This window comes from Musca autumnalis, unplaced genomic scaffold (assembly GCF_047663935.1).
Source record: "Musca autumnalis isolate F117 unplaced genomic scaffold, ASM4766393v1 scaffold_2, whole genome shotgun sequence".
NCBI classification, from domain to species: domain Eukaryota; kingdom Metazoa; phylum Arthropoda; class Insecta; order Diptera; family Muscidae; genus Musca; species Musca autumnalis.
The window spans coordinates 17819735-17844800 of record NW_027411755.1 but is presented as its reverse complement, the minus strand read 5'-3'; the positions used below and the strand labels follow the sequence as shown (position 1 = coordinate 17844800).

Below are 25066 nucleotides of genomic sequence, written 5' to 3'. Positions count from 1 at the left end.
TTTGTTTAAAAAATCCACGTCTTGTGGTCTTTGAAAAAATATTTGTTTAAAAAATCCACGTCTTGTGGTCTTTGAAAAAATATTTGTTTAAAAAATCCACGTCTTGTGGTCTTTGAAAAAATATTTGTTTAAAAAATCCACGTCTTGTGGTCTTTGAAAAAATATCTGTTTAAAAAATCCACGTCTTGTGGTCTTTGAAAAAATATTTGTTTAAAAAATCCACGTCTTGTGGTCTTTGAAAAAATATTTGTTTAAAAAATCCACGTCTTGTGGTCTTTGAAAAAATATTTGTTTAAAAAATCCACGTCTTGTGGTCTTTGAAAAAATATCTGTTTAAAAAATCCACGTCTTGTGGTCTTTGAAAAAATATTTGTTTAAAAAATCCACGTCTTGTGGTCTTTGAAAAAATATTTGTTTAAAAAATCCACGTCTTGTGGTCTTTGAAAAAATATTTGTTTAAAAAATCCACGTCTTGTGGTCTTTGAAAAATTTTTGTTTAAAAAATCCACGTCTTGTGGTCTTCGAAAAAATTTTTGTTTAAAAAATCAACGTCTTGTGGTGTTTGAAAAAAAATTTTTTTTTTTTTAATTTTTTTTTCCTTTAAAAATTAACGCTTATTAAAGACTTCCTTTTGTAAATGTCATTTATCTTTTAGCCAATCATATGTTCATTAATATCAAAAAGGGCAGATAAACAAGCTGCTGTTTGTTGTTTTTGCTGGCATGGTCTCTCTTTGTTTTGTGTTCCCAGTCTCATAACAACATCATTGAAATGAACAATCACTCACTTATATCAAGTAAAAGTGAATGTGACGTTTCACATGTCATGTTCACTTAAATGTATATGTGTAACCATATATAGACAATAGTACCTAAACAGTATGCCACAAAAGTTTTGGTACACCATAAGGCAATTGATAAAAATCGAAAATTCTGTGATTGTCGAGGATCCTAGCTGGATAATAATTCCTAGCATACAACCAGTTTTATTCTTTCATAGCTTGGTATATTTCTAGACGCAGTCTTCTGTAAGCCACTGTTTTTTTTAACTATCTCTCACACTACAAACCGCGCATCCTTGTATTTACACAGAGTAAAGAAGACAAACAAACAGAACAACGGAAAAAACAAAATGTTGTAATGTCTACCACAAGTAAATGCATTTTTGCTGTGTGTTTATTTGTTGGCGTTTTTTTCGCCATGGTTTTTTCTGTTGTTGTTTTCTTTTAGTTCAGCTTTATTCCTCTCATTTTATAGTCATTCTTACTAACAACAATGTCGGGCTTTTTTTCTTTAGTTCAACTTATGTAGACATGAGTGCGTATATGGTGGGTTGTGTGTGTGTGTGTTTGGATGGTCTGAATAAAAACAAAAACAGCAACCGGAAGTGAAAGGGAAGGAAAAGTGTGTGTGCAAGGCATACAAATGACTGCACCACGGAAGTGCAGTGTTGTTTAAGAGTTAACATTCAATGTTAGGAGTTACTGGAAATGTAAAATGAAATACAAGACTAGAATGCATTTTCAAAGTCTTCAGGATAACCAGGAAAAATTAAAATGCTGGTAAAAGCTAAACAATTTTCTGCTTTTATTTCCTAAAACTTCTTTGAAAGAGTTATTCTTTGAAAATCTTCAGAGTTCTTATAGGCCCTGCAAAACAAAGCATTTTAATTAATTTATATACAAAATATTACAAATATGAAACAACTACATATTTGCCTCTTAACCGCCATGAATCGAATGACCCTGGTAAAAAAAATCATACATATGTAAATACCAGCATATTAATACATATACATATATATCTCTGTATATCCTCTCATTGTTTTATTATGTGTAATATTCACTTTTTCCTTCACGTTCTCTCTCCCCTTCCTCTATCTTAATTTTTTCTCTCTACGTTTTTTTAAATTCCTTTGCAAATCATCACAGCTTTTTGCGGTAAAATGTTTCCTTTTTGTAGCATATTTTTCGGCGTATGGTTTCTCGGTTTCCATAAAGTCATTGTCGTTTCTGTTTCCTGTGCAACAACATATTGTCTTGCGGTTTTCTCTACTTTTTTCGCATACAACAACAACTGAAAAAAGTAAAGCAGCATATCTTCTCCTGTTCTTCTTGTTGCATAGGCTTTTGTGGTTTTTCATTATAGCTTTATTAACCATCAACAGTGGCGACGACAGTAACCGCCAATGAATAAAGAAAAATCCTGCTTGGTTGTAATTAAAACAAAAAAAACTTTTCTTTCACCGCTACAAAAGAGGACAAAAAAGACCGCTAAATGTAACGGTTGAAAATGAAATTAATGTGAGAAGGCTTCGGCCTCCAGGGTATATTTGTGTGGTAAAAAAGGCGGAGAAGTAACAAGAATATACCTAAAAAATCCACGTTTTGTGGTCTTCGAAAAAAATATTATTTAAAAATCCACACTTTGCGTTATTTGAAGAAAATCTTAAAAATCCACGTTTTGGGGTCTTTGAAAATATTCTTTAAAAATAAATGTTTTGTCGTCTTTGAAAAATATTTAAAAAAATCACGTTTTGTGATTTTGAAAAAATATTCGAACATTGGTGGCGTCTTTTTATTGGGATAGCTAATACAATTTTGTTTTTTCAAAATAGTCTGGCTTAATCCCATTGTTGTTGTTTTATTATTTTAAAACAACTAATTTATTAGTGGAAAAAGGTTGGCATTGTTCGCCAAGGGGTAAGGCAGGGAAGACTAGTTTCGATCCATGCCACTGGATCTCATCAGTTCTTGTTCCCAGACTATTTAAAAAAAAAAAACAAAATTGTATTAGCTATCCCAATAAAAGACGACGCCACCAACACTGGCACCGTTTGTATGGTTGGCTCCGCAAACACTGTCGTCGGAGTTGTGTTAGGTTGCCAAAGAAAAATTTCTCATTGAAGTTTTTTCTTTGTTCACCTTTATACTTCGAGCTGACGATTGATGTTTGAGTATAAAAAGTAAAAATCCACGTTTTGTGGTCTTTGTTCATTGAAAAAATATTGTTTAAAAATCCACGTTTTGTGGTCTTTGTTCATTGAAAAAATATTGGTTAAAAAATCCAAGTTTTGTGGTCTTTGTTCATTGAAAAAATATTGTTTAAAAATCCACGTTTTGTGGTCTTTGTTCATTGAAAAAATATTGTTTAAAAATCCACGTTTTGTGGTCTTTATTCATTGAAAAAATATTGTTTAAAAATCCACGTTTTGTGGTCTTTGTTCATTGAAAAAATATTGTTTAAAAATCCACGTTTTGTGGTCTTTGTTCATTGAAAAAATATTGGTTAAAAAATCCAAGTTTTGTGGTCTTTGTTCATTGAAAAAATATTGTTTAAAAATCCACGTTTTGTGGTCTTTGTTCATTGAAAAAATATTGTTTAAAAATCCACGTTTTGTGGTCTTTATTCATTGAAAAAATATTGTTTAAAAATCCACGTTTTGTGGTCTTTGTTCATTGAAAAAATATTGTTTAAAAATCCACGTTTTGTGGTTTTTGTTCATTGAAAAAATATTCTTTAAAATCCACGTTTTGTGGTCTTTGTTCATTGAAAAAATATTGTTTAAAAATCCACGTTTTGTGGTCTTTGTTCAAAAGACCAAGTTTTGTGATTTTTGAAAAAATATTCTTTAAAAATCCACGTTTTGTTTTTTTTGAAAAAATATTTTGTAAAAAATCCACGTTTTGTGTTATTTGAAAAAATATTTTGTAAAAAATCCACGTTTTGTGTTATTTGAAAAAATATTTTTTAAAAAATCCACGTTTTGTGTTATTTGAAAAAATATTTTGTAAAAAATCCACGTTTTGTGTTATTTGAAAAAATATTTTGTAAAAAATCCACGTTTTGTGTTATTTGAAAAAATATTTTTTAAAAAATCCACGTTTTGTGTTATTTGAAAAAATATTTTTTAAAAAATCCACGTTTTGTATTATTAGAATTTTTTTTTTTTAAAGTCCACGTTTTGTGTTATTTGAAAAAATATTTCTTAAAAAAACAAGTTTTGTGTTGCTTGAAAAAATATTTTTTTAAAATCCACGTTTTGTGTTATTTAAAAAAATATTTTTTTAAAATCCACGTTTTGTGTTATTTAAAAAAATATTTTTTAAAAATCCACGTTTTGTGTTATTTAAAAAAATATTCTTTTTGAAAAATTTGAAAAAATATTTCTTAAAAAAACACGTTTTGTGTTGTTTGAACAAATAAATATTCTTTCAAAAATCCACGTTTTGTAACATTTGAAAAAATATTATTTTTTAAAAATTTTAAAAAATATTCTTTTTGAAAAATTTGAAAAAATATTTCTTAAAAACACGTTTTGTAATATTTGAAAAAATATTTCTTAAAAACACGTTTTGTAATATTTGAAAATATATTCTTTCAAAAATCCACGTTTTGTAATATTTGAAAAAATATTCTTTCAAAAATCCACGTTTTGTATTATTTGAAAAAATATTTTTTTAAAAATCCACGTTTTGTATTATTTGAAAAAATATTTTTTAAAAAATCCACGTTTTGTATTATTTGAAAAAATATTTTTTAAAAAATCCAAGCTTTGTATTATTTGAAAAAAATATTTTTTAAAAAATTTACGTTTTGAATTATTTGAAAAAATATTTTTTAAAAAAATTACGTTTTGTATTATTTGAAAAAATATTTTTTACAAAATCCACGTTTTGTATTATTTGAAAAAATATTTTTTACAAAATCCACGTTTTGTATTATTTGAAAAAATATTTTTTTAAAAAATCCACGTTTTGTATTATTTAAAAAAATATTTTTTTTTAAAAAATCCACGTTATGTATTATTTGAAAAAATATTTTTTAAAAAATCCACGTTTTGTATTATTTAAAAAAATATTTTTTAAAAATCCAAGTTTTGGGTTATTTAAAAAAATATTTTTGAAAAAATCCACGTTTTGTGTTATTTGAAAAAATATTTTTTGAAAAATCCACGTTTTGTGTTATTTGAGAAAATATTTTTCCAAAAAATCACGTTTGTATTATTTGAAAAAATATTTTTCCAAAAAACCACGTTTTGTATTACTTGAAAAAATATTTTTTAAAAAATCCACGTATTGTATTATTTGAAAAAATATTTTTTAAAAATCCACGTTTTGTGTTATTTGAAAAAATATTTTTTAAAAAATCCACGTTTTGTATTATTTGAAAAAAGACCATTTTTAAAAAATGTACGTTTTTATTATTTGAAAAAATATTTTTTAAAAAATCCACGTTTTGTATTCTTTGAAAAAATATTTTTTAACAAATCCACGTTCTGTATTCTTTGAAAAAATATTTTTTAAAAAATTAACGTTTTGTGTTATTTAAAAAAAAAAAATTTTAAAAATCTACGTTTTGTATTATTTGAAAAAATATTTTTTAAAAAATCCACGTTTTGTGTTATTTGAAAAAATATTTTTTTAAAAAAATGCAAGTTGTGTTATTTAAAAAAAGTAATTTTTAAAAAATCCAAGTTTTGTGTTATTTGAAAAAAATATTTTTTTAAAAAATCCACGCTTTGTGTTATTTGAAAAAATATTTTTTTTTTAAAAAATCCACGTTTTGTGTTATTTGAAAAAAAATATTTTTTTTAAAAAATCCACGCTTTGTGTTATTTGAAAAAATATTTTTTTTTTTAAAAATCCACGTTTTGTGGTATTTGAAAAAATATTTTTTTAAAAATCCACGTTTTATGTTATTTAAAAAAATATATATTTTTTTAAAAAATCCACGTTTTCTGGTTTTAGAAAAAAATATTCGTTAAAATAAAAATATTTTTAAAAATCCACGCTTTGTGGCCTTTGAAAAAAAAAAATATTTTTAAAAATTTACGTTTTGTGGTCTTTGAAAAAATATATATATTTTTTTTAATTTTCGTTTTGTGGTCTTTAAAAAATATTTAAAATATTTTTTAAAAAAATCCAATTTTTATGTTATTTGATTTTTTTTTAAATCCACGTTTTGTGTTATTTGAAAAAATATTTCTTAAAAACCCACGTTTTGTGTTATTTGAAAAAATATTTCTTAAAAACCCACGTTTTGTGTTGTTTGAAAAATATTCTTTCAAAAATCCAAATTTTGTGTTATTTAAAAAAATATTTTTTTTGAAAAATTCACGATTTCTGTTATTTAAAAAAAAATTTTTTTTTGAAAAATTCACGATTTGTGTTATTTGAAAAAATATTTTTTTAATAAATCAAAGATTTGTGTTATTTGAAAAAAATATTTTTTTAATAAATCAAAGTTTTGTGTTATTTGAAAAAATATTTTTTAAAAAATTCAAGTTTTGTGTTATTTGAAAAAAATAATTTTTAAAAAATCCAAGTTTTGTGTTATTTGAAAAAAATATTTTTTTAATAAATCAAAGTTTTGTGTTATTTGAAAAAATATTTTTTAAAAAATTCAAGTTTTGTGTTATTTGAAAAAAATAATTTTTAAAAAATCCAAGTTTTGTGTTATTTGAAAAAATTTTTTTTTAAAAATCTAAGTTTTGTATTATTTGAAAAAATATTTTTTAAAAAATCCACGTTTTGTGTTATTTGAAAAAATATTTTTTAAAAAAAATGCAAGTTGTGTTATTTAAAAAAAGTAATTTTTAAAAAATCCAAGTTTTGTGTTATTAGAAAAAAATATTTTTTTAAAAAATCCACGCTTTGTGTTATTTGAAAAAAATATTTTTTTTTAAAAAAAATCCACGTTTTGTGGTATTTGAAAAAATATTTTTTTAAAAATCCACGTTTTATGTTATTTAAAAAAAATATTTTTTTTAAAAAATCCACGTTTTCTGGTTTTAGAAAAAAATATTCGTTAAAATAAAAATATTTTTAAAAATCCACGCTTTGTGGCCTTTGAAAAAAAAATATTTTTAAAAATTCACGTTTTGTGGTCTTTGAAAAAATATATATTTTTTTTTAATTTACGTTTTGTGGTCTTTAAAAAATATTTTTTAAAAAATCCAATTTTTATGTTATTTGATTTTTTTTAAATCCACGTTTTGTGTTATTTGAAAAAATATTTCTTAAAAACCCACGTTTTGTGTTATTTGAAAAAATATTTCTTAAAAACCCACGTTTTGTGTTGTTTGAAAAATATTCTTTCAAAAATCTAAATTTTGTGTTATTTAAAAAAATATTTTTTTTTTGAAAAATTCACGATTTCTGTTATTTAAAAAAATATTTTTTTTTTTTTGAAAAATTCACGATTTGTGTTATTTGAAAAAATATTTTTTTAATAAATCAAAGTTTTGTGTTATTTGAAAAAATATTTTTTAAAAAATTCAAGTTTTGTGTAATTTGAAAAAAATAATTTTTAAAAATCCAAGTTTTGTGTTATGTGAAGAAATATTTTTTTAAAAATCCACGCATTTTGTTATTTGAAAAAAAAAAAAATTTTAAATTCACGCTTTGTGTTATTTGAAATAATATTTTTTAAAAAATCAACTTTTTTGTTATTTAAAAAAAATGTTTTTTTTTTAAATAATCCAATTTTAAGGTTTTAGAAAAAAAATATTCTTTAAAAATCCACGTTTTGTGGCCTTTAAAAAAATATTTTTCAAAGATCCACGTTTTGTGGTCTTTGAAAAAAATATATATAGTCTTAATTTACGTTTTGTGGTCTTTAAAAAAAAATCCGCGCTTTGTAATTTTTGAAAAAATATATATTTTTTTAAATTTACGTTATATGGTCTTTAAAAAAATATTTTTTGGAAAATCCAAGTTTTTTGGTATTTGAAAAAAAAAAGATTTTTTAAAAATCTACATTTTGTGGTATTTGAAAAAAAAAATTTGAAAAATTTAGTTTTTGCGGTCGTTGAAAAAGTATTTTTTTAGAATCTAGGTTTTGTGTTATTTAAAAAAAATATCGTTTTAAATCCACGTTTTGTGTTCAGTTTGTAGTTGGAAAAAAAATATCCTTAAATATTCCATGTTTTGTGGTCCTTTATCCCTTGAAAATATTTTCTTTAAAAATTGATTTAAAATTTCCGCATATTTACCAAATAAATTGTTCATTTTATTTATGTTATTTGTAGATTAATTTAATTAATTTTGCAAACAATCAACTCTCCTTCATAGAAAATGTAAGCAAACTCGGTAATTAAATTTGAAACCTTTTCCCATTCAACAACATGTATTTTTTCACATGAGAACTACTCCCCTATGTAATTCATTAAACTACCCCATTGTTGACAAAAGTAGGCATTAAATTATTAGTACAAATATACCTGAAGGTATACACTCTACACATAATATTTTGTTTAAATATTTAACAACACAAAATTACTGGGAAAATTGCAGTAAAGTGACTCACATGAGGGGGATGAAGAGGTATTTAAAACTAGCAGGTAATAATAAAATTATGTAAAGAAATGTTTACATGTTGTTGATTAGATAAAGGGCGCTGTAGGAAATATTAGCTATGGGATGAGGTAATTAAAATAATAAATGAGTACAAGTTTTCCGTGCTGTAGAATTTTTGAAAAAGAAATATTTAAATTATATTTTTGTTTTTAAGTGAAAGACCATTTTGTGGTATGAAAATATATGTCCATTGGGTCCTTCAAAATTGTCTTCACGTCGTCTATGAAGACTCACTTGTGGTCGCCAATTAATATATTAATAAAGTCTTGCCAGTGGTGATTGTCTTTAAGGAATACATTTTGATATATTAGTTCAGGATTAAACTTGTTTTATTAAAAATATAAAAACTTGTGCATACTTTTAGGCAACTTTGAATTTAATTACTTAAGGAGTTTTACAATGTGGTATAAAAGAGAAGTTATTATGTGAAGAGGGTTTCCATGCATTAAAAATCCTCAACCATTTTTCTTGTGGAAATCCTAAAATTAATTTTCGAATATGACTTGTCATTTGTATTGAAAACTCCATGCCAGGTCCTGAATTTATTAATACAAATATTTACTTAGATTGTCTGACTTTATGGCCATAATTCTAAAATAGGAATTATGTACTCCCATTTATATCAAACACCTGCCAACTTCACTTCAATAAGTTAACTTAAGTTTTGCTAAGACAACATTTGCCATAAACTCATCATCTCAAAGTGTTGCCTATTTTTAGGCCAATAACACCTTGATGCCTTCTTTAATTTATAAAATGCCTGTGCTTTGTCTCTGTGTGGAAAATTGTGAAGAAGTAGACTTCCAATTCATACATACATATGTCTGACATTCATCTTCTTGCTTGAGGCAACAAACATTAATCTTTCTTTTAAATTACAATATAACAAACAAAGAATCGGTAGATAGCAACAACAGATTTTGCTTTATATGCCAACACAAAAGACATATTGACTTTGTGATGGTGTGGCGTGGCGTCCCTTAGAAAACAACAATTTGCAAACAAAAAAGAGTTATAAGACAATCTTTGCCACATAATAAACCAAAGACAAACAAATATCAGAGCAAAGGTGGCAAATGGGGTCTTTGAGGAGAGGGGTGGGAGACACAGCCAGCCAGCCCACCCAGGCAAAAGGTGTTAACATTTACAGGAAGACAAACGATTTCTTAAGAACAGTTTTTCTTCATTCAACAAGACCTTAGCAACAATCACACCCACCCCTTGATATGTTTTCAAATATGAAAAACCTATGGAGAAAGCAAAAAACCTTAAGATTACAAATAAAACGCCTTTCTTTTTGCCAAACGGCTGAAACGCTTTCACCACTCCCTCCCACTGCCCCTCCCCACCTGAACTCAATTTCATTTGAATAGAGGTGTTGCCTCCAGACACGATGAAAAACTTTTACAAGTTTGCAAAATGTGAAAAACAGGAATACATTTGGTTCAAGGCTTAACAACAAATAGTCTATCCTATGAAAATGGTGCGACAAAGACCACCACCGTAGTATACACGGCTGGCTGGCTGGCCTAACATCATCTCACCTCCATGAATAGAAGGATAGTCGAGGACTGACTGACTACTATTTTGCATATTCACATTTATATGCAAAAACAAACACATGAACAAAACTGAAAAACTGGAAAAAAATTGTTACAATAATATTAGTTTTTTATGCATACACAATGTCTGTGTATGTATGGGAGTCATAAAAATACAATACAGCAAAAGGCAAAAGCATTCCAAGGATTTATGAGGAAAAATAAAGCAGCAAAACCAAGAACCTTTAGAAAAAAAAATAGAGATTTACTTGGGAAAGGGATAGGGTAAAAAGTTTCGAGAAGAAAATATTAACTTTCGAAAATTTTTCCACTAAGATAAAATTTTTTTTTAAACGAAAAGTGAAGCATACTTTTAGGTGCACATATGCTTTTCCAGTAGGAAATTTGTGTATACTTTTGGGCTGGGTTAGGATTTTTATAAGTTTATTTTGGTTAACTATGCCCCAACACTTCGCATTATCAATCTATCCCGTTATTTTCTACCACCACCGAATTCTTTTTTCAGCCGCAGGCAGTTCAAGTCATTTGTGTGGATGGCTGGTTCATATGTAAAACAAAAATCTACAAAAGCCAATACAATCTTAAGACAATATGCTGCCTAAGTAGGTGTGCGATGGAGTTTATTTCTGCACTTAAGGAAACATCAAACAGATGTCAAAAGGATATGACATAGATAAATGTAAAAAAGCAATTACAGAAAAAAATGAAGACATTCTATTGAGGAAATTCATCTTCAAGAAATGATAATAGCATAGAACAAATATAATCCTTTCCAGAACGTACTTTTGGGAGGCATCAACAGACTAAACCATCAACAGGATTTAAAAAAAATTTTTTTAGGCACAAAATGTACATCTTTAAGAATATTTTTTTTTTCACCCAAAATTAACAAAACGTGGATTTTTAAAGAATATTTTTGTAGGCGCCAAAAACCACAAAACATGGATTTTAAAAGATTATTTTCGTAGGCACCAAACAACCACAAAACGTCGATGTAAAAAAAAAATATTTTTCAATGACCACAAAAACGTGCATTTCTTAAAAATATTTTTTTTTTTTTGAAAGACCACAAAACGTGATTTTTTAAAAAAAAATATGAAAGTCCACAAAGCATGGATTCTTTAAACAATATATTTTCTCTAAAGACCACAAAACATGGATTCTTTAAAAGGGATATTTTCTTTAAAGACCACAAAATGGGATTTTTAAAAAATATTTTTTAAAAGTCCACAAAACATGGATTTAAAAAAAAAAAAAAAGTAAGAAAGTATCAGTCAGCTGTGCTGACGGAGATATAACTCAGCCAATAACAAAAAAAAAAAAAAAAAAAACAAAACAAAACACAATAATTGTGCCGTATATAAAACATATTGATTTTGTATCACGAGTTTGCTTTAAAATCTGTATGTTCCGTAATGTGGGGCTATATCAAATCATTGACATATATACCAAACATTTTTGATAACCAAACTTCTTCATAAAGGACTCGAAATATTGAATTACGTTAAACTAAGTTTGAAAGAAATTTTTGAAAAAGTTTTAGAGTTATCTTACACAATAGCCATTTTAGTATGTGCTGGGAGGGTTTTGGTGCTGGGACCATTATCTTATCGACTTACTCCGGAAAAAGATTGTACCGTTGAAAATGAGACCGCTAGAACAACCTACTGAAAAAAAATCAAAACGATGCGAGAGGAGCTCTTAAACTTCACTTTTTTTCGAATTTTGTGTGGAAAGCACCCGAAGGAGTGGACCGATATAGCCCATATTCCAACCTGATTCATGACATGATAAAATAATATGATGTGGAAAGTCTGCACCAATCAGAAACTCCCGCGAGAATTATCTTGCGGATTTGCCATTTTGGTTGGTGCCGTCAGGGTTTCTTGGAGTTTTCAGGACAATATTTCAGGAAGTATGGACTTGCGCAAGAAAAAAATTGTACCGTCGTAAAGGGAGCCGCAAGGACAAGTTACTGAAATAAATTTCAAAATGATCCGAGAGGGGCTCTTAAACTTCACTTTAACCGAATTTTGTGTGGGAGGTACCCGAAGGAGTGGAACAGTATACTCCATATTCGAACCCGATCTATATCTAGAAGGTATAATACGATGTGCAAAGTTTGGACCAAATCGATTGCTCCCTTCGAGCAAAGCGAAGGTACCCGAACATAAACTAAGTTTGAACAAAATATTAGGAGACCTAAAATGTGGTTCGAATCGGATGATCCCTTCGAAAGTTATTGTGCGCACCAGCCAGCCAGACAGACAGACATTTTTCGTATCAAAATGTATATACCCTTTCTAGCCTAAAGGCTGAGGGTATAAAAATATTGTTTTGAAAGACTATAAAACGTGGATTTTTAAAAAATATGTTTTGAAAACCACAAAACTTGGATTTTTAAAAATATTTTTTGAAAACTACAAAACGTGGATTTTTAAAAATATTTTTTGAAAACTACAAAACGTGGATTTTTAAAAATATTTTTTGAAAACTACAAAACGTGGATTTTTAAAAATATTTTTTGAAAACCACAAAACGTGGATTTTTAAAAATATTTTTTTAAAACTACAAAACGTGGATTTTTAAAAATATTTTTCTAAAAGACGCACAAAACGTGGTTTTTTTAAAAAATATTTTTTGAAAGACACACAAAACGTGGATTTTTTAAAAAATATTTTTTGAAAGACACACAAAACGTGGATTTTTTAAAAAATATTTTTTGAAAGACACACAAAACGTGGATTTTTTAAAAAATATTTTTTGAAAGACACACAAAACGTGGATTTTTTAAAAAATATTTTTTGAAAGAGACACAAAACGTGGATTTTTTAAAAAAATATTTTTTGAAAGACACACAAAACGTGGATTTTTTAAAAAATATTTTTTGAAAGACACACAAGACGTGGATTTTTTAAAAAATATTTTTTGAAAGGAACACAAAACGTGGATTTTTTAAAAAAATATTTTTTGAAAGGAACGCAAAACGTGGATTTTTGAAAAAAATATTTTTTGAAAGACACACAAAACGTGGATTTTTTAAAAAATATTTTTTGAAAGGAACACAAAACGTAGATTTTTTAAAAAAATATTTTTTGAAAGACACACAAAACGTGGATTTTTTAAAAAAATATTTTTTGAAAGACACACAAAACGTGGATTTTTTAAAAAATATTTTTCTGAAGCACACCCGAATGTGAATTTTTTTAAAAAAATATTTTTGAAAGACACACAAAACGTGGATTTTTAAAAAAATATTTTTTGACGGACGCACAAAACGTGGAATTTTTACAACATATTTTTTTAAAGACACACAAAACGTGGATTTTAAAAAAAATATTTTTTTGAAAACACACAAAAAACATGGATTTTTAAAAAAATATATTTTTGAAAAAACACAAAATGTGGATTTTTTTTAAAAATATATTTTTTTGAAAGACACACAAAACGTGGATTTTTTAAAAAAATATTTTTTTGAAAAACACACAGACAAGCATTTTTTAAAAAATATTTTTTTGAAAGACTACAAAACGCAGATTTTAAAAAAAAAATTTATATGGACCACAAAACGTGGAGTTTTAAAAAATATTTTTAGGAACCACAAAACGTGGGTTTTTGAAATAAAAAATATTTCTGAAGGACCCCAAACGTGGATTGAAAAAAAATTTTTTGAAAGTCCTTAAAGCAGGATTTTTTAAAAAAAATATTTTTTTGTAAGTCCTTAAACCAGTTTTTTTTTAAAAAAATATTGTTTTGAAAGTCCTCGACACCTGGATTTCTAAAATAATTTTTTTTGAAATACAGCAAAACGTGGATTAAATTTTTTTTTGAAAGGCCTCACAACTTGGATTTAAAAAACAAATATTTTTTGAAAGACCTCAAAACGTGGATTTCAAAAAAATACTTTTTTGAAAGACCTAAAGCGTTATTTTTTTAAATATTTTTGAAAGACCTCAAAACGTGGATTTAAAAAAATATATATATTTTTTTGAAAGACTGCAAAACTAGGATTTAAAAAAATATATATATTTTGAAATACGTGGATTTTTTTTATTTATTTTTTTATTGAAAGACCTCAACAAGTGGATTTTTTAAAAAAATATTATTTTGAAAAAAATATATATTATTTTGAAAGGCCTCAAAAAGAATATTTTTTATATTTTTTGGATTTTTAAAGAATTTTTTTAGAATACACCAAAAACGAAAGCAATCAGAATTTATGTTGTGTGTATACAGCCTGAAAATATGCAAAAAATAGTTTAATACTAACATATTCAGGGATAATAAAAGAAAGCAGCTGACAGATCTGTTTTATCTCAATAGAGGTAAAATTATATTGATTCTTGCGCAGGGTATTATTGCAAATTCTAAGAGCGAACTACATTGCCTTCCAATGTAGGGGAAGATGTGTATGGGTGAAAATCCCGATGCTCCTTTAGTGTCGCAAAAAATATTCTTTAAAAATCCACGTTTTGTGCTCCCTTAGTGCCTCAAAAACTATTCTATAAAAATCGACCTTTTGTGCTCCTTTTAAAAAATATTTTTTTGAAAGATCACAAAACGTGGATTTTTTAAAAAAATATTTTTTTAAGGAAATATTTTAAAGAACCACAAACCGTGGATTTTTTAAAAAAAATATTTTTTAATCATTTTTGTGAAAGACCTCAAAACCTGGATTTTTAAAGAAAATATTTTTATGAAAGTTCTCAAAACGTGGATTTACAAAAAAATATTTTTTGAGAGACCTCAAAACGTAGATTTAATGTTTGAATAAATGCCTCAAAACATTAATTTTTAAAAAAATATATTTTTGAATGGCTTAAAAACGTGGATTAAATTTTTTTTAAATTACACAAAACGGGAATTTTAAGAAATATTTTTTTGAAAGACCTCAACATGTGGATTAAAAAATATATATATTTTTTGAAAGAGCTAAAAACGTGGATTTAAAAAAAATATTTTTATGAAAGACTTCAAATCCCGGAATTAAAAAAAATATATATATTATTTTTAAGACCTCAAAACCTGGATTTAAAAAAAAAAATATTATTCTGAATGACCCCAAAACGTGGATTTTTAAAGAATATTTGTTTAGCCACCAAAGGTGCACAAAACTTGGATTTTTAAAGAATATTTTTTAGTCATTAAAGGAGAAACAAAAATGAATTTTTAAAGAATATTTTTCAAAGGCCAAAACCGAACAAAAACTTAATTTCTTATAATTATTTTCCAAAGGTAAAAACACTATCAAAATTGGATTTTTTAAGAACAAAAAAGAACAAAACCCCCCAAAAAATGGATTTTTAAAGATTATTTTTCAATGACCAAAACCCCACTCATCTTGCATTATTTTTAAGTATCCCTTAAAGTATACCCTTGACGCTTTATTTTCCTTTACAATTCGTTTCAGCAGAACAATTAAATATTTCATCCTGCTCCAAATACCCATAACTTACCCCTAACATTTCCAACAAATATTCCAAGTAATTATGAAAATAATTTACTGCCTGAAAATATGTTTTAATTATTACCAAACTGGTAATCTATTTGAAAACTTTATCAATTAACATACCCTTTAACATAATTCAAATAATTTTACTCAAGTTTCAATTGGTTTTCTTGGGGATTGGGTCAAGTAATTTACAGTATGGCTTATGAGAAAGCAATGAAATCCTTTGTACATTTTGGTATTAATTACTTTGAACCCCATTTGGCACAACAACACGTGTAGAATATTGAGTTTATTCTACGCTCCGAGTTATATGCTACATTTTTGTTTTGTTTCCTCATTATAATCATATTCAGACTGTTATGTTTATTAGTCAGCTCTCTTTCGTTTATTTCATTCTCAACTTCTTGTGTGGAGAATTTTTTTTTTGTAAATTTTTTCTACCTTTTTTTCGCCATAGAATTATTAAAAGAAAAAATATTATTTTTTATGAAAAGGCAAAAACGAAATATGAAATGAAACCCAGCTAATTGAATAATGCCAAGAAACGTAACGAAATCATAAAAACAAAATTCTAAAGTTCTTGGAGTACGAAAATGAAGACGAAGAAAAAAAAAACGCAACACATTACATTAAAGAACATTTTCTTAAGTAGGCGAAGCTATGGCGAAAGTGGGGGGAGGGGTCAGATTTTTATTAGCGCAGTTTGTTAGTTTTGTTCGCATTCTGAAAACCCCTTGACATGACTGGAATTTTAAATGGCAAAAATTGCTTACAATATTCCATTTCACGGCATCAAGGCATGCCAATAATAAAGTCAACTATAAACCTCTGGTATGGCTTTTTGATAAGGCCAAAGATTGCTGCTTGGCACAATCAAGCAGAGAAGCAAGGACCGGAGAAAAAATCTTACTTACAGGATTTTGCCAAGAAGACATTCTTGGAATAACTGTTGTGCAGTTTGTTTTTGTATAGCTGTGTTGATGGTGGACTTTTCTAGGTTTCTTCATCTTCGCCTTCACTTCTTACCTTGGCTATGCATAATTCATAAATTAAAGCTTATTTCCTTAACGGTGTTAAGTTTCCATTTTGGCATCGCATCATTCCATTTTGATGCGTACAATTTTTGCCATAGTCTTCCGTTTCCGTCTTTTGTGTTAAGAGATGACGACAATGCTGGTTTGGTTTGGTTGCTTGGTGGCATTGTTGTTTCTCTTTTTAGTTTCGTATTTCCCACGGAGGACTCCAAATGGCAAATATGACAACAAGCGGTGTTGGTGGTGGCAAAAATATTTTCACGACTCGTTTAAGACATTACCTGGCCTGCATATTAAGTGCCACAATACAAAGTTGGGTAAGAACAACAGCAAAGTAAAACAAAACACACAAACACCAAAACAATGACAAACAGGTTGGTTAAGTCAACTACTTTGTAGTGGGAATTTCGTTTTGGAAAATTAGCAACATTTGTTTGGTATTGGTATTTTTTGGAGATATTTTCAACAACATAAAAAACAACCAAAAAGTCAATGGAAGAGTTTGCCATCTTTTGACAGTGAGTCTCACAATTTCTCTTGTAGGGAAACATCCCAGGAAATATGCTAAAAAATAGAGTTAATTTCAAAAATTCCTTTACGAACAACAATATTTTGATTTGCCTAAACATATGCTTTAAAGAAATGTAAAATGACATAATTATCGAAATAAAAAAGACAAAAATTTGGTACAATAAAAACCACAAGCAATCATAATTTAGGTTGTGTGTATACAACCTGAAAATATGCAAAAAATAGTTTAATAATTGAATTATCCTGAAAGTATGCTAAAATATTCAGGGATGATAAAAGGAAGTAGCTGACAGGTCTGTTTTTTCTCAACAGAGGTAAAATTATATAGATTCTTGAGCAGGGTATTATTGCAAATTCTGAGAGCGAACTACATTGTTTTATGCTCCTTTGGTGCCTCAAAAAATATTCTTTAATAATCCACGCTTTGTTCTTCGTTGGTGCCTAAAAAAATATTCTTTAATAATCCACGCTTTGTTCTTCGTTGGTGCCTAAAAAAATATTCTTTAATAATCCACGCTTTGTTCTTCGTTGGTGCCTAAAAAAATATTCTTTAATAATCCACGCTTTGTTCTTCGTTGGTGCCTAAAAAAATATTCTTTAATAATCCACGCGTTGTTCTTCGTTGGTGCCTAAAAAAATATTCCTAAAAAATCCACGTTTTGTGCTCCATTGGTGCCTCAAAAAATATTCTTTTAAAATCCACGTTTTGTGGTGTTTGAGTGCCTGAAAAAATATTTTTTTTAAAAATCCACGTTTTGTGGTGTTTGAGTGTCTGAAAAAATATTTTTTTTAAAAATCCACGTTTTGTGGTGTTTGAGTGTCTGAAAAAATATTTTTTAAAAATCCACGTTTTGTGGTGTTTGAGTGTCTGAAAAAATATTTTTTAAAAATCCACGTTTTGTGGTGTTAGAGTGTCTGAAAAAATATTTTTTAAAAATCGAAGTTTTGTGGTGTTTGAAAGTCTGAAAATTTTTTTTTTTAAAATCTACGTTTTGTGGTCTTGGGTGCCCGAAAAAAATATTCTTTAAAAATCCACGTTTTGTGGTATTTGGGTGCCTCAAAAAATATTCTTTAAAAATCCACGTTTTGTGCTGCTTTGGGGCCTCAAAAAATATTCTTTAAAAATCCACGTTTTGTGCTGCTTTGGTGCCTCAATAAATATTCTTTAAAAATCCACGTTTTGTGCTGCTTTGGTGCCTCAAAAAATATTCTTTAAAAATCCACGTTTTGTGCTGCTTTGGTGCCTCAAAAAATATTCTTTAAAAATCCACGTTTTGTGCTGCTTTGGTGCCTCAAAAAATATTCTTTAAAAATCCACGTTTTGTGCTGCTTTGGTGCCTCAAAAAATATTCTTTAAAAATCCACGTTTTGTGCTGCTTTGGTGCCTCAAAAAATATTCTTTAAAAATCCACGTTTTGTGCCTCAAAAAATATTCTTTAAAAATCCACGTTTTGTGCTGCTTTGGTGCCTCAAAAAATATTCTTTAAAAATCCACGTTTTGTGCTGCTTTGGTGCCTCAAAAAATATTCTTTAAAAATCCACGTTTTGTGCTGCTTTGGTGCCTCAAAAAATATTCTTTAAAAATCCACGTTTTGTGCTGCTTTGGTGCCTCAAAAAATATTCTTTAAAAATCCACGTTTTGTGCTGCTTTGGTGCCTCAAAAAATATTCTTTAAAAATCCACGTTTTGTGCTGCTTTGGTGCCTCAAAAAATATTCTTTAAAAATCCACGTTTTGTGCTGCTTTGGTGCCTCAAAAAATATTCTTTAAAAATCCACGTTTTGTGCTGCTTTGGTGCCTCAAAAAATATTCTTTAAAAATCCACGTTTTGTGCTGCTTTGGTGCCTCAAAAAATATTCTTTAAAAATCCACGTTTTGTGCTGCTTTGGTGCCTCAAAAAATATTCTTTAAAAATCAACGTTTTGTGCTGCTTTGGTGCCTCAAAAAATATTGTTTAAAAATCCACGTTTTGTGCTGCTTTGGTGCCTCAAAAAATATTCTTTAAAAATCCACGTTTTGTGCTGCTTTGGTGCCTCAAAAAATATTCTTTAAAAATCCACGTTTTGTGCTGCTTTGGTGCCTCAAAAAATATTGTTTAAAAATCCACGTTTTGTGCTGCTTTGGTGCCTCAAAAAATATTCTTTAAAAATCCACGTTTTGTGCTGCTTTGGTGCCTCAAAAAATATTCTTTAAAAATCCACGTTTTGTGCTGCTTTGGTGCCTCAAAAAATATTCTTTAAAAATCCACGTTTTGTGCTGCTTTGGTGCCTCAAAAAATATTGTTTAAAAATCCACGTTTTGTGCTGCTTTGGTGCCTCAAAAAATATTCTTTAAAAATCCACGTTTTGTGCTGCTTTGGTGCCTCAAAAATATTCTTTAAAAATCCACGTTTTGTGCTGCTTTGGTGCCTCAAAAAATATTGTTTAAAAATCCACGCTTTGTGCTGCTTTGGTGCCTCAAAAAATATTCTTTTAAAATCCACGTTTTGTGCTGCTTTGGTGCCTCAAAAAATATTGTTTAAAAATCCACGTTTTGTGCTGCTTTGGTGCCTCAAAAAATATTCAAAACATCCAAAAAATAATCCTTAAATATCTAAGTTTTGTGGTGCTTTAGTGCCTCTTAAAAAATCCTCAGATGTAAAAATAAAATCCCTCATTTATATTTCAGAAATCCCAATAGATGAAGCAATTGATTTATACTGCAATTGTTTCTAGTGTATGTCGCCTAAAAGTATACACAACTTATCAATAGACATGCATAATTTATTCATTTATGTCTTCAATTAAAAAAAAAACTCTGAATCATATTTAATAATCGCCATAGATTTTTATATTTTTATCTATTGAAAAACATGTGGAAAGAGCCCCTAAAAGTATGTGTCGTGGAGCTCATAAAAAATATTCTTAGTAATGGTATATTTTTATATAATTAATTGGATACATTAAATGGTTTCCTTTATGCAATATATGCCAACACATGAGGGTGTGATTAAAAGCGTAAAATAAATAGGCTCCCCTAAAAGTATGCAACCCCATTTTCGATACATACTTTACCCTGAAAGTATGATAAACACAAACCTCTTCCCCTCAAATGATATGAGGGAAAGTGGTTTTGTTTCTTTTTCTTTTTTGTATTAAGAAATTCATGTGTGATAATCTTCTATTCAGTGTTTACTATTTGTTTGTTTTTTTATTTACATAATCAAAGCATACTTCTAGGAGTATATAATTTTCTGATTATCCTATTAGAAAAAAGGGGGAAAGTTGTTTATTATTGTCTGCAAAAAAAAAAAGAAAAAATCTCTATAAATTTATAATATATGTATTCGTTTTTTCTCCATCTCCTGCCATGAGAACAAAAATCTCTTTGGTTGAAAAAAAAAGTTCATAATATAACATGCATACTTTTAGGGATTATCTTAAACTTAGTTTATATGCAAAAGGAAGGAGAAATATGGCGCTTGAAGGGCTACAATTTGTCACACAGCATGGTTTTTTTTGTTTTTTGCATGTTGTGTAAAGCATCTCTAAGACCAGCATAAGACCCTTAGTGTTTAGCTTTTGTGTTAACACCGTAAATCCCTGCATACTTTTGAGCATTTTCGTTAAAATTTTATTTATTTTTTTTTTGTTTTATATGCTTCTGATGCTGATGATGATCTATTATAATATTTGTCAAAGTTTTTTTTGTCTTGTGATGTTTTTTTTTGTTCTCCTTGTTTAACAATCTATCAGCTATAGGGTTGGGGGGAAAATGTGTTCAAGGAGCAGAAGTGAAGCTGCCCTGTTTTCCATGAGGAATATAAAAACAAAATCATAAACAACAAGATGATTACCAAGTTTTGTAAAACTTTAAGTCTTTTTCAGGGGGAACGTATTTCCAACGATTTGCTTGTTGTTGTTTTTGCCATTGTTGCCACCAGCATATCAACTAAGTAAACAATGTCCCGTTTTCTTTTATGTGTGCGTGGTGTGCAAGAGTGGAAATATTCTAAAATTTGCCATAAACTTAATGATTAAAGACTCTCCAAAGAATTTGTTAGCTCTCAAAGATAGTTTGAGAGTTTTTTTTTTTGTTTATTTCTGAATCAGTTTTCGCCTGTAATGATGATGGTCCGTCCAGGACATGAAGCACAAACTTTTCTTTTCTGCTGGACAAAATAACAATAGCAATAAAATTACAAGACTTTAGAACAAGTAAAAAGAAAGCAACAACAAGAACATTTGTAGTTACAACGTCACTAAAACATAAACATAAACTGTGCGAAAATGCAACATCCTCCGAAAACTGTCCAATGTGGAAATCCTCAAAGCAAAAAAAAAAAAAAACTGCAAATATTCTATGGGGAGTTGGCAAAAAAAATCAAAAGGTCCGCTGAAAAAAAACAAACTTTTGGCGTATAACAAGTGTACAAAGTTGCCTGTTATGGTCATTACCTTGGAAAGATGCAAAGCTCAAAACAAAAACTAAGACTCGAAAAAACTTCACCGGGATAAACTTTATTTGGAGACAAATGATCACTGTAGCTTAACAAGTTGTTGCCATAAACAAAATCCATGATTATTTTAGAGGTTTATTGTAACACAGGGCCATTTGAATTGTAATTTCGGGAAAGATGTTTAAGGACATACAAAAGGGAAATTGTATGAAAATCACAAAACAGTGTCATAAAGTTTGCATTTTCTAGATTTTGAAAAATGAATTAATTTTTCAGTAAGCAAGGTGTACAGAACTTGTGGAGTTAACAATAAGGTTCCCCGAAAATGATATAATTAATTTTCAAGAAGATGCATATTTTTAGGCTGGAGCGAAATATGTTGGTTATTAAACACATGGATGAATGGGTAATCAATAATACAGTTTTTGTATGCATACTTTTAGGCTAGAAGTTAACAATAATTATGTGGAAAAACTTTTTTATTGTTGTCTTTCTAATAAAAATTTATGCTTCCTTTTCTCTCCAGAGTTGTCATCGTCGGACGCCACGGTATTGAAGCAAGGGAATGGATATATGTACCTAGCGTCTATATACCTACCGTTCGACTCCCCGACATTACCACCTACGTCGGAATTGCAGCAGCTGGTGAGGAAAATCAAGCAAACAGGTAACGAAGTACTAGTAGGTAGCGATGCTAACTCACACCACATTTCGTGGGGTAGCACTAACACTAACAAAAGGGGTCAAGCCCTTCTAGATTATTTGAATACTAACGACCTAATAACTCTTAACGTAGGAAATAAACCTACTTTTGTTAACAGAATTAGGGAGGAAGTACTAGATATAACAATATGTTCAGAAAACCTAATAAACGAGGTACATGACTGGAGGGTCTCGGTTGACCACTCCTTCTCTGACCACAGGTATATTATGTTCAAAATATCAAGGCCACCGCCAAACCCGATAACATTCCGTAACAAATCCAAAACAAACTGGACCAAGTTCGGAATTAAATTAAGGTACAGACTAGGGCAAGTAGAAGATGAGGAATGCCTAAGTAAAGAGGACATTGACAGTAAAGTCAATAAATTAGCCGAAGCCCTGGTAAAGTCTTTCGAGGATAGTTGTCCCCTACGAGAAAGGAAGTCTGCCTACGAAAAACCCTGGATGACAGGGGAAATTCGTAACAAAGGCAAAGAGGTCCGTAGACTTTACAATAGGGCAAAACGAAAAAAATTAGCTGTATTCTGGGACAACTACAAATCAAAACTAAAAGAATACAACAAACGGTCAAGGAACGCCAAACGCAACTCCTGGAAACTTTTCTGCGAACAGGTAGATAGCGTAAATGACGTATCAAAAATTAAAAAGTTTCTATCCAAAACCCATACACAAGCCGAGCTAATGGTTGATGAAATGGGAAGGAAGATGGAAACAAGCGAGGAAACCTTAGGCCTTCTGATGAGAACACACTTCCCTTCAAGCACTGCGGCTCAAACAGTGCTTTTGACGGAAAATGTCCACACATCAGAAGAAGTAGCAAAAATAGACAGCTCTATGGTTAAGCAAGCAGCAGGACCTGACCAGATCTTCCCGGCCTTACTTCAAAGGGAATTGGACTACATTTCGTCCAAGCTGGTCAAAATTTTCAACGCGTGCTTAAAATTTGCGTATACTCCCATAGCCTGGCAGGAGGCACGAGTGGTTTTTATACCCAAACCAGGTAAGGCAAGTTACGCAGTACCAAAATCTTATCGCCCGATAAGTTTAACATCTTTTTTACTCAAGACAATGGAACGGACAGTCGATACCCTGATCAAGAGCAAAGTCCCCAACGACATGTTGAAATATAAACAACATGCATACATGAAAGGTAGATCAGTGGAAACCGCATGTAGGTAGTACACCACATAGAGAGGACCTTCGAAATGAAGATGTACACACTCGCAGTTTGCATCGACATAGAAAGTGCTTTCAACAACGTCAGCACGGAAACGCTGATCCACTCCTTAGACGAATTTCGTGTAGACAGAACGCTGAGGAACTGGATAGACGACATGCTAAGGAACAGATGGATAAGCTGCGCGCTACATGACGTAACAAGAAGAGACAAAGTAGGGCAGGGAACGCCACAGGGCGGATTTTATCGCCGCTTCTGTGGGTCACTACCATAAATAGTCTACTAAGGTCCTTAACCAAGGAAGGATTTGAACCAGTCTGTTATGCCGACGACGTTATATAACTTCTAAGGGGAAAGAATCCAAATCTACTTTGCAGGAGAGCCGAAGAGGCTCTAAATATAGCTTACAACTGGGCTAGACCAAGAGGTCTTAATGTTAACCCGGAAAAAACAGAGTTAAGTCTTTTCACTAGGAAAACGAAATTGGGCTCCGTCGAGGAACCAGTTTTCCTGAATAAGACATTAACTATATCTCCAACAGTTAAATATTTGGGGGTAATCCTAGAGAGGAAACTCAAATGGAAAGACCATATTCAGGAAAGGGCTGCCAAAGCACACAGATGTTGGTCAACTTGTAGAAGGGCTATAGGCTCAAAATGGGGTTTAAATCCTAGAATGATACACTGGCTATACAGAAGCGTAATAAGACCGATTCTTATGGACAAAAGTACAATGTGGAAAAATTGCAAAGAGTCCATAGAATGTGTTGCCTAGGCATTAGCGGGGCGATGATGACTACACCAACTAGGGCTTTAGAGACAATTCTATTTGTCCACCCGATAGAAATACAGGTAAGGTATGAAGCAGCCATCGCGGCTATAAGACTGAAAGCGATGAGCGAGTGGATCGAAAGAGACCACCAAACATACCACCAATGCATATTACGGTTCACAACGGGTGAATTTTTACGGTTCACAACGGGTGAATTTATAAATCAGATAGTATCGGACCGGATACCAGAATCAAGTGAAGTAGCTCTGTGTGAAGTTCTAATACCGGACAGAGATATGTGGATCGATGGAACCCTTGCACAGATTCCCGCTGGAAGCTGCGGGTTTACGGACCGGGCTGTGCTAGGGGGGAGAACGGGACTGGGTCTTTATATCGTAGACACGGAAACGAGGATCTTCCTTCGTCTGCCGGATCATAACACGATCCTCCAGGCCAAATACAAGACCACTCACAGTTAACATCCTTACGGATAGTAAAGCAGCAATTAGAGCTATAACAAGTAAGGCAACAATATCGAAAACTGTCTTAGAGTGTAAAAATTCAATTAACGACTATTCCCATTATGGCTCGGTAAACATTATATGGGTGCCAGGACACATAGGGATTACGGGAAACGAAGTAGCAAACTCCTTAGCAAAACAAGCCAGGGAGCTACCTACAGTAAGTCTAGACAATGCCAAACCTTTAAAGGCGGCGCGTATAGAACTAAAAGCTTGGGCAAAGAATGCTCATGTATCCCTATGGAATAACCAGGAAAAGGGAAAAACTACAAAAATCCTATGGGGAAACCCAGACCAGGACAAAACAAGTGACCTCCTAGTGATGAGTAAAAAGGATATCAGTAGACTGATCGGTGTCCTCACAGGGCATCTAGGACTACAAGCGCATCTGCACAGGATAGGCTGGGCAGAGAATAGTGAATGCAGGGCATGTGGCGAGGACAAGGAAATGTTGGAACATTATCTCTGCCACTGCCAGGCTTTCACAAACTTGAGAACT

General features: G+C 29.8%; 1 protein-coding gene across 5 annotated transcripts in view; it reads right to left on the bottom strand.

Moving 5' to 3' along the window:
- Positions 1-25066, bottom strand: part of Lar (tyrosine-protein phosphatase Lar) — a 992349-nt gene that overhangs the window by 203139 nt on the left and 764144 nt on the right. The window lies entirely within an intron of this gene.